Raw genomic sequence first — 15,415 nt, 5'->3', positions numbered from 1 at the left:
CACAGCCCAAACCACTGGACGGATCGGGCTGAAATTTGGCATGTAGGTAGATGTTATGACGTAGGCATCCGCTAAGAAAGGATTTTACGAAACTCCACCCCTAAGGGGGTAAAACGGGATCCACGCGTACGATGTCACGGGCGGCCGCTAGAATGTACATAAATATTTTACAAAACAAGCCGACCCGGCGAACTTCGTACAAATTTTTTCCTCCATAAAATATTAGTGTAGATTACAGTTCCCAAAGGAAAGCAATGGATATCGGCAAAACAAAACCAGATGTTTCTGATGTTTAGTATCGGGCTGATGGCGGTTTATCCATACCATATGGTGTGGTTGAATTAGCTTTGAACTTTATTGATACAGGAGATGTTAATGATGAAGTATTAAGTAAGAGAAGTTTTAAAATTAATGATACCTAAATTACATATAAGTATTTGCAAATTCCTATTTGCTTATAAACTTAGTAGAACATGTTGAGATATTTTTCAAATGTAGGTATAATAAATATTAACGATATTTAAAAACAACTAAATTTTTCAATTGACGTACTTACTTAATAGACGTCATAACAACGTCATACAAGGTTACTGTGCTATAGGATGTGTGAGGTAGGTACCTACCTACTTATGTGTATGTAATACATTTTATGTTTTCTTTTAAGACTTGGGCCATGTGCTATGATTTAGAATTTTAGATGAATGGTTCACGGAATTTTATATCAAGGTAAGGTGATTTATGTCATCGATAGACAAACTTTTAGATCTTGTTGCTAGTCGACAGTACGAATGTAAGGTATGCTTTTAAGGTTTTGGATGATTGAACGTGTATGAAATTTAAAAATGAAACTTCTCTGTCTTCCATGCTTCTTTTACAGCTCGGCAAGGTCCAGAGTCTCTACCTGAAATGAAACATACAGCAAATTATATAAAAAATAAGAATAAATAATCTCTATTAGATAAATTAAAATACTCAGATTATTTGTCTAATCATGAACAAAATCTCAGACAGAGTAAGGACACTGTAACCCTAGTGGCACAACATGACATTGTTTCAGCTCGAACAATACTGACTGGTATTATCATGATAAATACCTATCTAATACCTAATTTATAGCGGAATGGAAAGTTCAAAAATAAATCCAATCTCTAACTAAAATAAGAAACAAATTATATTATTATATTCATGGCTCTATTCAAAACCTCTAATAGATCAAACACTTGTTACCTAATTGTCAAAACACCGATCGGTCAAAATGAAACGGTAATGTGTCACGCGCGGAATTTAATCGATTGTTGTATAATCGAATCGCCACCCACCGATTGTTCCTTATTAACCGTGAGGCAGACGGTAGCTGCCTGTCGTAATCCATCATTGTAATTGTGTTGGTGTGGACTTGAGTAAACCCCGGAGACAAGTGAGGACGACGTTGTTTGAACAAGTTTAGGTACGGTACACATGAGATCAGATTGTGACGGTGGCAACGACGAAGATTATGATATTTTAATAAATTGTTGGATAATTTTGATCAATGATCATAATTGTCATGAAAAATATACAGTCAATCGGACGACTATGGATATTTTAAGAAAATGGGATCTATAAGTTACAAGATTTTTACAAAAAAAGAGAATTTGAATTTAAAGCGTTAATAGATAAGACTGGTGCAGTGAAAATGAGAGAGACAGAAGTTGAAATCCACAACAACAAAGTTTAAATTAAATTTTTTGAAACTTTGAATTCTTTGTGTGAATGTAAATTTCACAAGCACAAGACATGCAAAAAGTCCTTGCCTCATCGTTATTGTGAATCAGACCTTACACAATGTCCACATGAGTAATGGATAAATCGTGATCAAGTTGAAAGTGATATCGGGAAAGTGGTGCTAAAAATTCCATTGCGTATAACAACGGAAGGTAGTTCACGTTTTAGATAGCGTATGCTAATTTTTCGTGTACACCAACAATTGCTACGAGTGCATTTCTCAACCGTTGCGTCATTTTTGACAGGCTTCTTGATATAGGGAACGAAAATATACCCATTATTATTGGATATGTTACTCGTATATCAGAAAATTTTGATAATTTAAATTTTGAAAATTGGGTGTGGCTTTTTAAAACGATTAACTAACTATTGAATCAAATCGAGGAACTATCCTCACTAGACACAAAGGCAATGCTGCTTATAATACTCTAAAGGATTCTATATTTAGAATATTAAAGACTAAAATAGAACTGATAATGAAATAAAAAGTCCTTACACAACTAAAATTCACTTGCCTCCAGCGTCCTGGCTCCATCGATTAAAACAAATGAGCGCGCGACCCACGTCAAATAATCGATTCTAATTTTAAACACTGAGCATGGCGTCGCGTCACTACGTCTGTGCTGTGCGAATTCGTCAGTTTGGCAACCTTGGTGGAGCGAGGCCGCCATACTGGCAATTGGGTCAGAGGGCGCGGGGACGCATGCGCGCTCCGGACGCCAGCAATGAGCGCCGCCCCCGGGACGGAATGAATTGTCTGGACCCTTCGACCAGGCTAACTAGACCTCCCCTACCCAGCTAGCTATGGACCCACAAGAACGAAACTCTGAGACTCCGAAGAAATTGACGGTTCTATTTAGGCTGGCGATCGAAGCAGCTGTTGGACGAATCTGTTGAGCGCTCGGCCCACTAGTTGCTAAGCGAATCTTAGATTTTAACTTACAAAATTCAATAGTCATTAATGGATTCATTTATTTGATTAGGGAATGAATGAGTACTTACGAGTATTTTATGAACCGAATAAATCTACACATATTTTGACGTGAATATTCTGTAAATTTATGCTATTTTTCTACGAAAGGAATAAAATAATTACAATGCCCTCACTATAATTAAATTATCAGATGAGAGAAAGTACGCGTAAGAGGACATTTTGTACTTAAAAAAGGCACGTTATAACCCCATTATAGTTTTAAATAGAGCCATTAAGAGATTAAGACTATTAAGAGTGGAATAAGCGAGTCTCGTCTCTCGTTTAAATGTAATATTTTAAACTTAGCGTTGCACTTTTTCAGTCGTTTACATAAATTTCGAAGACACATAATAGCCTTCCACAGAGGAAGCCTGCACTTGTGACCTAGTTACGTCAAATAAATCTAACAACACAGACTAGGTACTACTACTATCACGTTATTTATGAACAGTAATAATAATACATATTTAAATAATGTAAAATATTTTGTAATTTTGCGCAATATTCAAGACTTGTTGTTGAGTCGAAGACATCTGAAGCTGACCCCGTTGAACCCGCGCCTCATTGTCACGAAAAAAGGAGTAGTACTAACAACTGAAATATTTGTACTTTCTTATAATTAAAAATAAAATCGATTAAAAACTCACCGTTCGAAATCCTGTGACGCACCGATTGTCCAAAACTGAAATGAAACCAAAATAAAAAATGAAACTTCCAAACAATTCGGCGAAAATTTTAAATAAAATTAACACAATGGAGCGATGTAGCCACCACGAGAGCCGATCTCGGTATGATGTGTTCTCATAGAGCGTATCGCTCGAAGCTTGGTGATGAAAACTATTAGCAAGCCACTAATTGTACGAAGGCCTACATTCATAGCGGTAATTGCTCCATTTACACATTTTGTTAGTCCGTTCAGCATAATTGTCGGCTGTTTACGATACGAATGTGCGAGCCACGAACAGAGCATACATTAGGAACTCATACATGAGGAATGCGGGAAACTTTGATGGAGCTGATGAGTCTAAGGTGCCAATGAACAAATTATACGCTGTGGCTGATAATTGGAACTGAAGACGCGCCAGTTCTTTTGTTTTAGTCCTTGCTAATGAAACTATGAAAGACGAGAAATGTTATGCTTGTGATTTCATAAGTCCACTTCCTTTGATTTTTGCTAAAATGTCCTGTAGAAATGATTACGTACTACTTTAAAACCTATAACGCCATTGTCAGTTTCTTAGACAATTTTTAAATTTGATTTATAAATTACTAGTAATATATATGTTACGGTTAATGTGATAAATTGAAAATTATTAATAATAACCGGTTATTATCAATAATTACCGACAGTCGCGGTAAAAGTGATAAATTAATCACATTTAACAGCGATTATTTAATAATTCAACCTTAGTACTAACAAATTTCTTAAAAGAGAACAACATCTTGTGTACGTGCTCGTGGACAGCCAAACTTTTGAACGTTTTGATATCATATATTAATATAATTTGGCATAATGAGTTTGGAATATTTCTTGCATAATATTACTTTTCCATGATGCCTATAACATAATGTTTTGATTTAAAGTGAAAAATAGGTTAAGGTGCGGCGGGGGTGGCCCTTGGGCCACCCCTAAGCCGCCTATTTAGTTTTATACACACATAAATGACCTCATATTAATCACATTAACCAAATCATGCGGTAATTATTCATAATAACCGGCGATTATTCATAATTTTCACATTTATCACTTTGACCGTAACATCTACAAACATATTAGCTTAGTACGAGGAACTAACGGGACTAAGTATTAGTAATTTGTTATTGCACAGTAGTATTAGTAATCTTTTTAAAAACTAAAAAAAATGGCTGTGAGCTTCTGTTACCGACGACTACCACATAAAGTCATGAGAGGTATAATTTTTACAAATTTTTACTATAACGGTGTAAAAGAAAATAATAAATTTCCATAACCCGCAGTGGCCGTACTACACGCGAAGATAGGATCTATGACAGTATCGTGTATTCAATTTTATGTGGGTGACTACTTGTGAACGTCATTTGCATTTGCCTTTGAATATGCTTGAGTCTAGACAATGATATTAGTTAGACGAACAATGTTTGCTTGCACAGCTGTTGGTTTTAACAAATGATGTTCAGAAAGTATAAATTACTTTGGTTGAAAAAATTCTTAGAGAAATTGTCACCAAAGATCAGAATTATTATACAGATATAGAATTTATTAAAGCTACCATAAAAATCTAAATAAAAACTTGACTGCATTTGATTTCTACTACCTGTTCTACGTGCATTTTACAATGTTTGTAGTGAATGCCTTTTGTCATAGTTTTATTGCTCTGGGAATTCAATACCCAAAGGACAACAATTATAAGTTAAATTTGCCTTTTAACAAAAACTCATTGTCTGTAAAGACAGACTTTCATTAGAATTGCAAAGTTGTCTGTAGGTTTTTTGACGTCAGACAGGCATACTTGAACTTTTCTCCTCAGAGAATTTCTTCATTATAATTCCTTAATATCAGGCCACTATGTACTGTTATGTTAATGATATATCGCGAACAGAATATTTTATTATACCTACTTTGCCAACCAGAAGCTAATAACATAGGCGGAAAATTGCCTCTAAAAACGAGCGATAAAATTTTCTTTGGAAAGGCGCCAAGAGAATCTCAATAACTCGCAAAGGGCAAGATTTACATGTTTTATTAAAGAGATCTGGCGCTTTTACTCATAAAATATTAATAAATAATGTAATTATACGTCTCTCGTATTAGAAAGCGCTCACCATTTCGCAGCTGCCTTTGATCTTTCCAGGCCCTCTCGCTCTATGGAGCACCATCTGAAACGATTTTTATGGAATCATAAGTCATGACTCAGAATAAACTGTAGAAGCACTGAATTTTGTACAAAAAGCTTCCACCGATGGAAACCGACCTTGTTCGTCCTGCTTGATACGCGCCAAACTGGCGTTGACTTGATAGTCCCGCCAAACATGGCTGCCATTCGTGTGGGAAGCGGAAATACACGAATTACTACGAGTCAGAAAGGATAGAACAATCTGTCCGCGTGTGCAAAAAAGGGACGGGCGACAGGTCCTGGCTGTTCAAACTTTTAGACAGAGATAACGTTATGCGATTTGACGGGCGAGTGAAAGGATAAGAATCACGTCTAAACGGTTTTTAGGGTGGAGCTGTCTGGAGATTCGGGTCGAGGCGCGCAGATGGCAACAAAAAGGGACCAGTCCCGACTAAAATTTGGGCATAAATTGAACGACATTTTTGCCACATTGCTCTGCGACCGTCCTTCTTGGGAGTGGACGCCGAAACATTTCAACTTTCAGAGCATGACTGAATTTTTGCAGACACAAAATTGAATTTCGCTTTCACCATTCTGGGACTATCTGTATCTGTAGCCCCTAAATGTATTTAAATTTTTGTAATAAATTCAGGATAGGTTTACATTTTGCGCTATCAGTAGAACGCCATATGGCACATTTTTTATGCATCGAAACACGTTTGGTTTGTTTAACGTAACGTATTCAAGTCACGGGGTCAGCGACACAGGATTTATTGTCCGCTTCCTGCCTTTTTATTAAACTTCATATATAATTTTCCTAAACATGAGTCGTTCGCCAAATTCATCTTCCGCTTCTTATTATGTAGTTGTGTTTGTTCTGGCAAGCGCTTTGCCCTTTTACAATCTGTTGCTTGGATAAGGGGAGAAAGTGTTAAAGACGTTAAGATGCAAGATTTGAGGTTCGTTTTTATCATGAAATTGATTTTGCCCATGCGCAGCTCTTTTATTACTCCCATAAAATTGATTTCGCCAAATCTTTAATGTTATGCAATGTTATAGCAGAAAAGGTGTGAGAAATAAGGCGTGGCAATCAAGACGTGATTAAATTTTAAAAAGTCGTTATAATGTTTAGTAGGTTATTAAATCTTTTTTTTAAGTTTTACTCAAGATTACTGATAATATTATAGTAACCTCCTTTCCACCCAACTGAGCATTATCTATCAGATAACAGATTAAGGCAACGGAAGCTGCCGCACCAAATGTTTGCGTTCACATTATAATATCGTATCAGGAAGATTATTCTTGTTTGTCACCTGTAGAGGCTGATAAAGCTATTTGAGGAAGATAACCGGATTATCTATAGAATTTATTGTCCTTGTTAGCTGAGACAACAGTGAACACTGTGTAGGCAAATTTGAAATTTCCCAGATTTTTGTCAAGTAACTTAAAACCTTTTTTACTGTAAGTATAAAGAAAAGGACGTTGCACAAGAGAAGCAAAATGATACTTAACATAAGCCAAGGGCATATTATATTCATGTAACCTATGTGTATTCATTAGTGCCCTTGGTTTCGAATGCAGTATAATTTTTAAATATGATTTAGAAGAACTGAATATTTATAACTACATACTTTTACTTTCTGCAATAAACAAAAGTAAATTTACAAATTCAGCGTGGGGTTAAAGCTAGAAGTAGAGACTACGGCACATCAAGCAAAGCACTGGCATCTTATGTAGTGGTAATAAAGGCGATTTTGCAACAAAAAGGTAGTCTGATGTGCCATCGCTGAACAATAATTCAGAGAGACACGCGATGCTTGAGAACGTATTATTTATTTACAGGCCAGTTTATGAACTTTGGAAGTTTTAATGACAATGAAAATAACTTGGCAAGTAATAAAAATACATTAATTCTGATACAAGTTTGTCACGCGACTCTCCCAAGGGGGAGTTTTGGGGCCGCTGCTTTTCCCTGAAATATTAATTTTAAAATCCTCACTTTTTCACCATTTGCTGTACGAATTTCGTTTATACGAAACGCAAAATTTACTCCTTGAATTGTTTATTTTGTTATTTATTTGACTGAATGTGAGGTAAAGCCTGTGCAGGATTACGTCAATGAATATTTAGTACATGTGCTTTCGCTTTATCGGTAGGTACAATTATTACGATCATAAATTTGAGTTATAGCCTCCCATTGAATGTGGCAGGTTAATAATACTGTTAACGGCACAATAATTAATTAATTTCTAACTTCTCATTTGTGTCTTGTGATTGGAGTAATTGTTCCCTAAGACAATTTATTGCAGAAACTGTAGGTATGTGAGAAAGTTAATAAATTGAGTGATGATTATTTAGGTATAAGTATTTCTTGTTATATGCATTAGAACTTATTGTTATCACTCTGAATCTTTGAGACTTTGACTGAATCGTTACACACCGTTTCTAGTAAATAAAGTATGAGACGACGTATTTAATAGAATAAAAAGCTAGCAAAACTAGCTTATTTGCGTAAGCTCACTTTATAGTCTGATCCAATAAAATCCTGCCCTATGCACAATTTTATAGATGCATGATCTCAAAGATAAGGAAGATTACGATTCATCTAGGCACATAAAGATTACCACCATAATAATTGCAGTACTAAGGACCAAATCGTAAATGAAAATTACGGCTTTTATTTTGATAAGGTGCGCCATTAACTCCCGCAAGTGGCAAGTCGTTGAAACGGTCCTTAGATACGAGTAATGCGTATTTGTCAAACGCCTTTAATGGAGAAGGGGAGACAGAAAGGTCAGGCCTTTTTGATAAAACGCATTAGCATGCATAAAAGGAGAAATCAGAATATTATCAAAGGCTGGGTTCCGCACATGCGTAGTGCGGGGCTTGGTATCGACGCGGCGGCTCGCGCAGACTCCGTCATGGCCCAATAACATAAATAATACAATAAAAATAATACAATCCTCGATTTGAATGTGTTCTAGGATTGGTTGGGTTGATGGAGAGCTGGCCCTCGATACAGGCTGCGGTCTTTTACGAGGACGGAGTAATTGATCGAAGGTTGACCTGGGTAGCTTGTCAATATTGGCGGAGAGATTTCGGTGGATTACACGCGTCGTGTTAGTTTGCTTTGCTACTATGGAGGACCCGAATAAGATTCGTTATGTCGTTTTAGTTATTTTCATTTCGAAAGGTCATTGAAAATAGCCTATTAATAAAAATATTACTTTAATTCCTCATTAGCATAAAAAACTAGAAAGCTTGAATGGTTTCAAACTACCTAAGTATCAATTCATCATCATCATCATTTTAGTCATAGGACGTCCACTGCTGAACATAGGCAACATCCCCCAATGATTTCCACAAGATAAGTAAGTATCTAATATCAAAAGGCTATTTAAAGAATTTTTATATATTTTTAAATGTAAGAAAAAGTACTACAAATAAATAGAAAACGTACAATATCAAAAATCTTAACTTCAACGATAACAGATTTCCCCGGCTGGTTTCATTTGTCATAACACGCCTGTCTACACCCGTCCTAAATGTCATCATTTGTCATTTGTCGAGCCCCGCGAATCTGGCATTTCCAAAAGTGTACCTTTTACGATTAATTTTGTACAAAAATAGCGGTAAACATAATAATATACCACCGTGTTTCTGTATGCCGTAAGTTCTGAAAGGTAGAGATTGAAAAAAAAGACGTTATTTCTTCTGAAGCGACTAGTAGTGGTGTTCTATATTCAGCAGTACATATTACTTAGGTTTTGAGTTCAGAATCGGACGATAATTTTAATTAAATTAAAAAGTATGCACAAGTAGTAGGTATGTTATCAGCTCCGTCCGATCAAGTATAAGTGGAATTAATCAGTATTCATAATTTTCGTAATTAATTACCGAGTCTATAATGATTCAATTTAATCACTAATTATAACTTATTAAATATTAACATTATGGGAAAAATAACCTTACTGTATGTATACCTACAAGGCAAAACCTGCAGCGTCCAGGATATAAAATTTACCCACTCTGCGCTTCAAACTTGGACCTCAAAATCGATAACTTGATAAAGTCAATTTTGTTTCTCATTAACTTATTACAAAATTAAATATTGGTTATTGACGACGATACGACGTTGAGCTCAATTAATTATATCAAAAAGTACATATAGTCGTATCATGATAATCAATACTTTTACAAACTATCCAGGCACGACGATACTACATAATTAAATATTCTTCGTCGGTCATAAAATGCAAAATAATTACTTATTTACAAAACTCACCATGGCAACATCGATCTGGTGTCTCCCTCGGTGAACTGGATGAGGGTTCTGCAATACAAAGTAAAATAAAACGTTATCATAAAATAAGACCCTGTTACGTAAATAAATACTTATGTACAATGAACTTAAAGTACGTTAGAAAAGTATGTAGGTAGTTACATTTTTCTCTGACATCGCAGAATTGGTACGATTTTTTTTTTCAGATCAATTTAGCAATAACCTAAGGTCAAATTATTTAAAACAACTAATACCCGTTCTAAATTCCATAAAAATACTGGCACATTATGAAAATATTCTCGCTATGAAAGAGAAAAATAGAACTATTTGAAAATGGAACTCACCGGAGGCGCGAAGCGTGGGGCAGCGACAGTGCGCGTAGGGAAGTGCGACCGGCGACAGACAGGCCTACGTCACACCCTCGCCCCCCGCCCCCTTCCCACTTCCCCAACTACCCAGATTTGCTTTCCCCACACCCGGGGCTAACAAGCTCCGCGAGACCTAATAATAACGGGGGGATGCTTTTCCGAAATCCGATAATAACTACAAAAGGTACTTCTGTATGAAGTTAGACTGGTGAGATTGAAGGTGTGAAAACTTTTTGAAAACACGTTATTTTGAATGGAAATACTCAAGATAAAAAGGTTTCTTGTAATTGAGTTTGTTTGGAAGTTGAGGTACAGTGAAAAATAACACTTATTACCACTACACAGGATTTTGTAAGTTTCAAATTTAACACTTTAACATGCTGAAGTTTTAAAATTATTTACTCAATTTTGTATCTTTTTCATTAAGGACGTTTAGATTTTAGCAAATATTTTGAATTTTTCTTAAGGGGTTAGCAATTAGCATAGTTGAAAATTCCAATTTTTTTATTTTTCGTTTAAAATCAACATAAAACTAGTGAAATAATGTTAATATTTAAGCTACTCACCTACGTATGTATGTTTAAAAAATAATTAAAATATCGCGAAATGAAAGTCACAACTTTATTGCCTATTCTGTTTAGACTATCAAATAAAAAACCTGTTTAGCATCATAAAAATATTACAAAGTATTGACAGTTGAACCGTTAGGTAGAGTCGCGGATGACGTAACCAAACTCGTTTGTAGGAGCAGGCCTGGCTCACTCCGCGCGGTACATCCGATAATTACCTACAGCGAAGCGCCCCGCCGGCGGGTATTATATCAGTCGAGTGTCACGCGCGCGCTTGTCAGGACGCTGGCGTGCGTTGTAGTATGATTATAATTCTATGATCGAAGTATTATTTAAAAATGGACATAAAGAGAAAGAAATATTGTGCGGCGTTCGGGTGTTTAAATTCGAAAAGTAATCTACCGGATTTATCTTTTTTTTTCGCTTCCCAAAGATGCTGAAAGGTATGTTGGCCATGTAGGTAATCAATAATTCTTAGGATAGTATAGGAACCTAACCTACTATGAAGGTTTTCCATAATGAATGCATACTTACCTACATACGTACCTCATTACAAATAAGTAGATTAATTATTTTTTCACTAGACAGCAACCCTAACAGCGTAAGAAGAGTTCAGAGGCACGCGATAGAAAGAGACAAAACTTGTAGGTGAATAAAATTGTAGGTACGTAGTGCTGTGCGAGCTGAATTCCACTGTATCGCGTCGTAGCAAGACTCGCATTTATTTAAATCGTCTTGCGGAGTAATCCTTCTGTACCTGTACTATTACTTATTCTGTGGTAGGAGTTTGTAGTGCGACGTTCACACTGACCACCAAAAGGATCTATTGTTGGATACGCGTGACGTATGAAATTGGTACTCGTAAAGGAACGAGTACTTAGGTGACTAGTTTTTGAGAAAAATCATGAAATTTATGGATTTAAAATAATTAATATAATATTATTTTCATCGACGATACTCGCAATTTATAATTTGAAACGGTAAAAACGCAAATTAACTGCAGAAGATCACGTAGCACATAATGTTTGGTTAACTCACGAGTTAAATTCTGGTTACAAGTTAACGTACTTTATTATTGCAATGTTGTGAATGCATCGTTTAATACGTTCCATCCCACTTGATACGTTAAACTTAAACGTATCAAGTGGTCGTGAATTCGAAATTGAGCTCGTTGTTTTACAAAAAACATCAAAATCATCTTTATTTGTAGGTATAGATTAATTAAATTAGTAACAAATTGTTAAATGCTCTTAAGGAGCCTATACATATCTCATTCTTTTTTTGCCCTACCACATGAAAATTTCATTGAAAATCATTAACAATATTGGTTATAACATGATTGAATAGTTAAAATAAAAGTACCAGTGTGAACAACGCCTTACAGATCCGACAAGACACATCCGTCCGGTAGCGATGTGCTGATACCCTATGTGTAGTCGATGCGAGTGTTATAATCGATTTATAGTCGATTTTAGGATCGATTATTTTTTCATAGAATTGACATTGGCTCTAAAATTCTTTACGGTACGTAGTTACACTGAAGCATTTGAGCTTAGTTTGGAAGTTAGTTAATTCTCTAGAATGATTATTTCTGATTTTATGTGCCATAGAGCTTTTTAGTATGTGAATTTGGTTCGTTAAATGAAAACAATTTAAATGGTTTAGTTGATAAAAAACAATTCCCATTAATATAGAGGTCTGAAAAAGCTACTTAGCGACCCATTTAAAGTTATTCAGACAAAGCATTTTTTACAAGCTTGATTTTATGATCGTGTCACATAGATGACCTATCTTTATTATACTGAAATTCATGTCTTACTTTAAGATCTTAATTAAATTAATTAAAATCGATTCTTAAAACAATCGATTAAGCCACTAAAGATTCTAATAATCGTCTCTACCTACCTCACTAACGAGTATACCCTGTGTCCGACTAACAAGATGCCATATGTTGTCTCGTGTTCACGGTCTCTGACTCAACATGAAGGTACTATTCCATAAACAACAATGTACCCGCGAAATTGAGCTCTATTGTGTAACACGTAAGGCCAAACTTAGACAATTGTTCCGAACTACGCCCAGTAACTAAATGTGTTTTTATCATTGAGATTGGGCTATCTAGGACTTATTAATACATGTTAAGGCGTGGTCGGGTCTTCAATTGATCTATTTTGGAGCAGCCAATATGTTTTCTATGTTACATTACCTATTATTAGAAGTAGAACTTGGGTTGGATACCAATCACTTATTTCACAGTGTTTTCTTTTATTAAAAAAAAACTTATAGAAAAAAGGTTTTATACGTCCGACTTTGCATTTAAAAGGTTAATGCAACCTTATTGAACATGAATAGAATAAAATTATAAAACAAATTCTAAGTTCATTACACTCGAACGACCGAACGAACGAAATCGAATTTATTTTAAAGTTCGAACATTTCGTTGTAGATCAATTTCGAGTACAGTCGCGTGCTAAAGAACTCTATAACATCCAAAGTTATTGGATTGTGTTCGTGTTAAATTTTCCTTCGATGATTCGAATTTGAAACGTGTGAATTTGGTTTTGCTTATTATTTTTGCACTCGACATTTTTCGACTAGTAAATTGCATTGGGTGCTTGTTCCATTGCAAGCAGACTATTTGAATGCAATACCTATTTTTTGTCTAGACTACTCATAAAATTTATTATGGAGTTCTTGCTACTTAAGTATTTGACTACCAAGTAACATTCAAAATTAGATTGTGTAATTTTTTGGGAGTTAACATTCTCTATCGCGACCTAAGCTACATGGAAGATTAAAATATACATAATTAAACGTATTATTAGGTATATACTCGTAAATCTGTTTCGGAGAGTGATTCTATATCAACAAAAGTACCTAGTCCAAAAAACTTTATGTACCAAAAATAAACGAACACAAATCGATACAAAGCTCTCCACTGTAGTGCATGCCCCACGTCAATCAGCCGACGGATTATTTTGCTCGGACGCGCAGAGCCAATCCGCGTCACCCCTCCCCCTATTGGTGAATTCAAAAAAGGAATTTCAATTTAATCTCTCCCCTCAAACAAAACAGCCGGTCTTAACTGACTTTGCGTTCAATATTGACATTGTATTTTTAAATTGTATAACCGGCCAGCATTTTGTTTAGTGTTCATTCTGAATTTGAATTTTTAAAAGGAATTCCACAAGATATTTTTTTTTATTTTTGAATTAAACTGGCCAGTTGCTTTTTGAAAAGAGAAAGTATTGCTGTAGATTTTATAATGTTCTTTGCACTGCTACTTTTATTAGGTAGTGGAACGTGTTATTTTGAACATCGAATAATTTGACTCATGAGCTGGTATTATGTCATGCACAATCAACAGTTTAAGCGAACGTATCTGGGCATCACATCTGGTTCTACATTATAATAGTTATTAAGTAATCTCCTTACTGATAATAAATGTGAAAAATATTTTAAAATGATTTTGATAATTAATTTAAGCACGCATAGTCTTTACAGGATATTTTTTTTAGCAATGGGGTTCGAAACTAATTTGTTAGCATCTAATTTTAATTTGTTGCCCTTACTAAGGTTATAATTTATTCAAGAAACTGTAAAAAAATGGTAAATGCCTTAGAAATAAATCCAAAAATAATAATAAATATCAAATATTGACTTTAATCTGTGATTGGTAGATTTTCAACATTTTGTTAGACTTAATTCTAAGATCCTTTATACGTGGGATTTTTGACACTTTTTAAATGGTTGAAAAATTTGCTTTCAATACATTTCTACGAGTAAGGACTCTATATTTTTTATATGCCAGACCAAAAATATTTATGTAACCATTGTAGTATTATGTACTAACGTAATAATAGCTCAATGTATGTAACAAACAAAACGTCTTCTTTTAAAACATAAAATTTAGCTGTATGAAGTTTTTTAATCTTAGTTCTCTAAAGATGCAAGGCTCATGAATCTAACAGATTTTTCTCGTACAGAAAGAGCGATTCCGAATCGAGAACCCATAGTACTTTGTAACCACGCAGCCAGCCTGCATTCGTTCAATCAAAATGCGCAACTCCATCGGCTGGCGCAGGCGCAAAGGTGCCTTTGCGGCCATCTTTGATTCTTCCTTTTTTAAACGGACCTTAAACTAAAATATCGCCATTCATGGAAGCCAGGTATAAATTTCGAAACGGTTTTTATGAGAATAACGCAATCGCTACTCAACAACAGATTATAGGAGTTAACTGAGTTTCTGAGAAGCGTTTTTTGCAGCAAATAGGATTATGATTTTGCTCTATAGGATTATGGTCATAATATGGGATTATTTTACTAAAAGGCAGTCGGTTGTGCACAAACACAAAACGCTTTTACTAATGCGTTAGGCCTGTATGTACCTTACATAAAATGCAGTAGTGTTAGAAAAAAGAGGTTAGTATAAATTTAACATGTAGATCTAAAATGCAGTAAAGGATTTGGAAGTCATAAGGTTTGTTACATTTTAAAGTGGTTCAATGTAGGGAGGTAAATGACTGTTTGAATTATTTTATCTTTTTAAAGATAGGTTTAAATACTATTTCCTTAAAAAGCTTAATGTCTTCTGGTCTATAGAGTATAAGATCATATAGATTAATATTGTTGAGACCCTATTTATT

The 15,415-nt window shown here is 35.0% G+C and overlaps 1 long non-coding RNA gene across 1 annotated transcript; it reads right to left on the bottom strand.

Moving 5' to 3' along the window:
- Positions 1 to 389: 389 nt before the first annotated feature.
- Positions 390 to 10,221, bottom strand: LOC135076538 (uncharacterized). The gene is made up of 5 exons (XR_010258293.1): positions 10,177 to 10,221; positions 9,836 to 9,883; positions 5,540 to 5,593; positions 3,385 to 3,419; positions 390 to 901 (listed from the first exon to the last, which is right to left on the bottom strand). It is a non-coding gene; the product is annotated as an uncharacterized LOC135076538 (long non-coding RNA).
- Positions 10,222 to 15,415: the final 5,194 nt, after the last annotated feature.

The sequence above is a fragment of the Ostrinia nubilalis genome, chromosome 12 (assembly GCF_963855985.1).
Source record: "Ostrinia nubilalis chromosome 12, ilOstNubi1.1, whole genome shotgun sequence".
In the NCBI taxonomy this organism is placed as follows: domain Eukaryota; kingdom Metazoa; phylum Arthropoda; class Insecta; order Lepidoptera; family Crambidae; genus Ostrinia; species Ostrinia nubilalis.
This window is presented reverse-complemented; position numbering and strand designations above follow the sequence as displayed.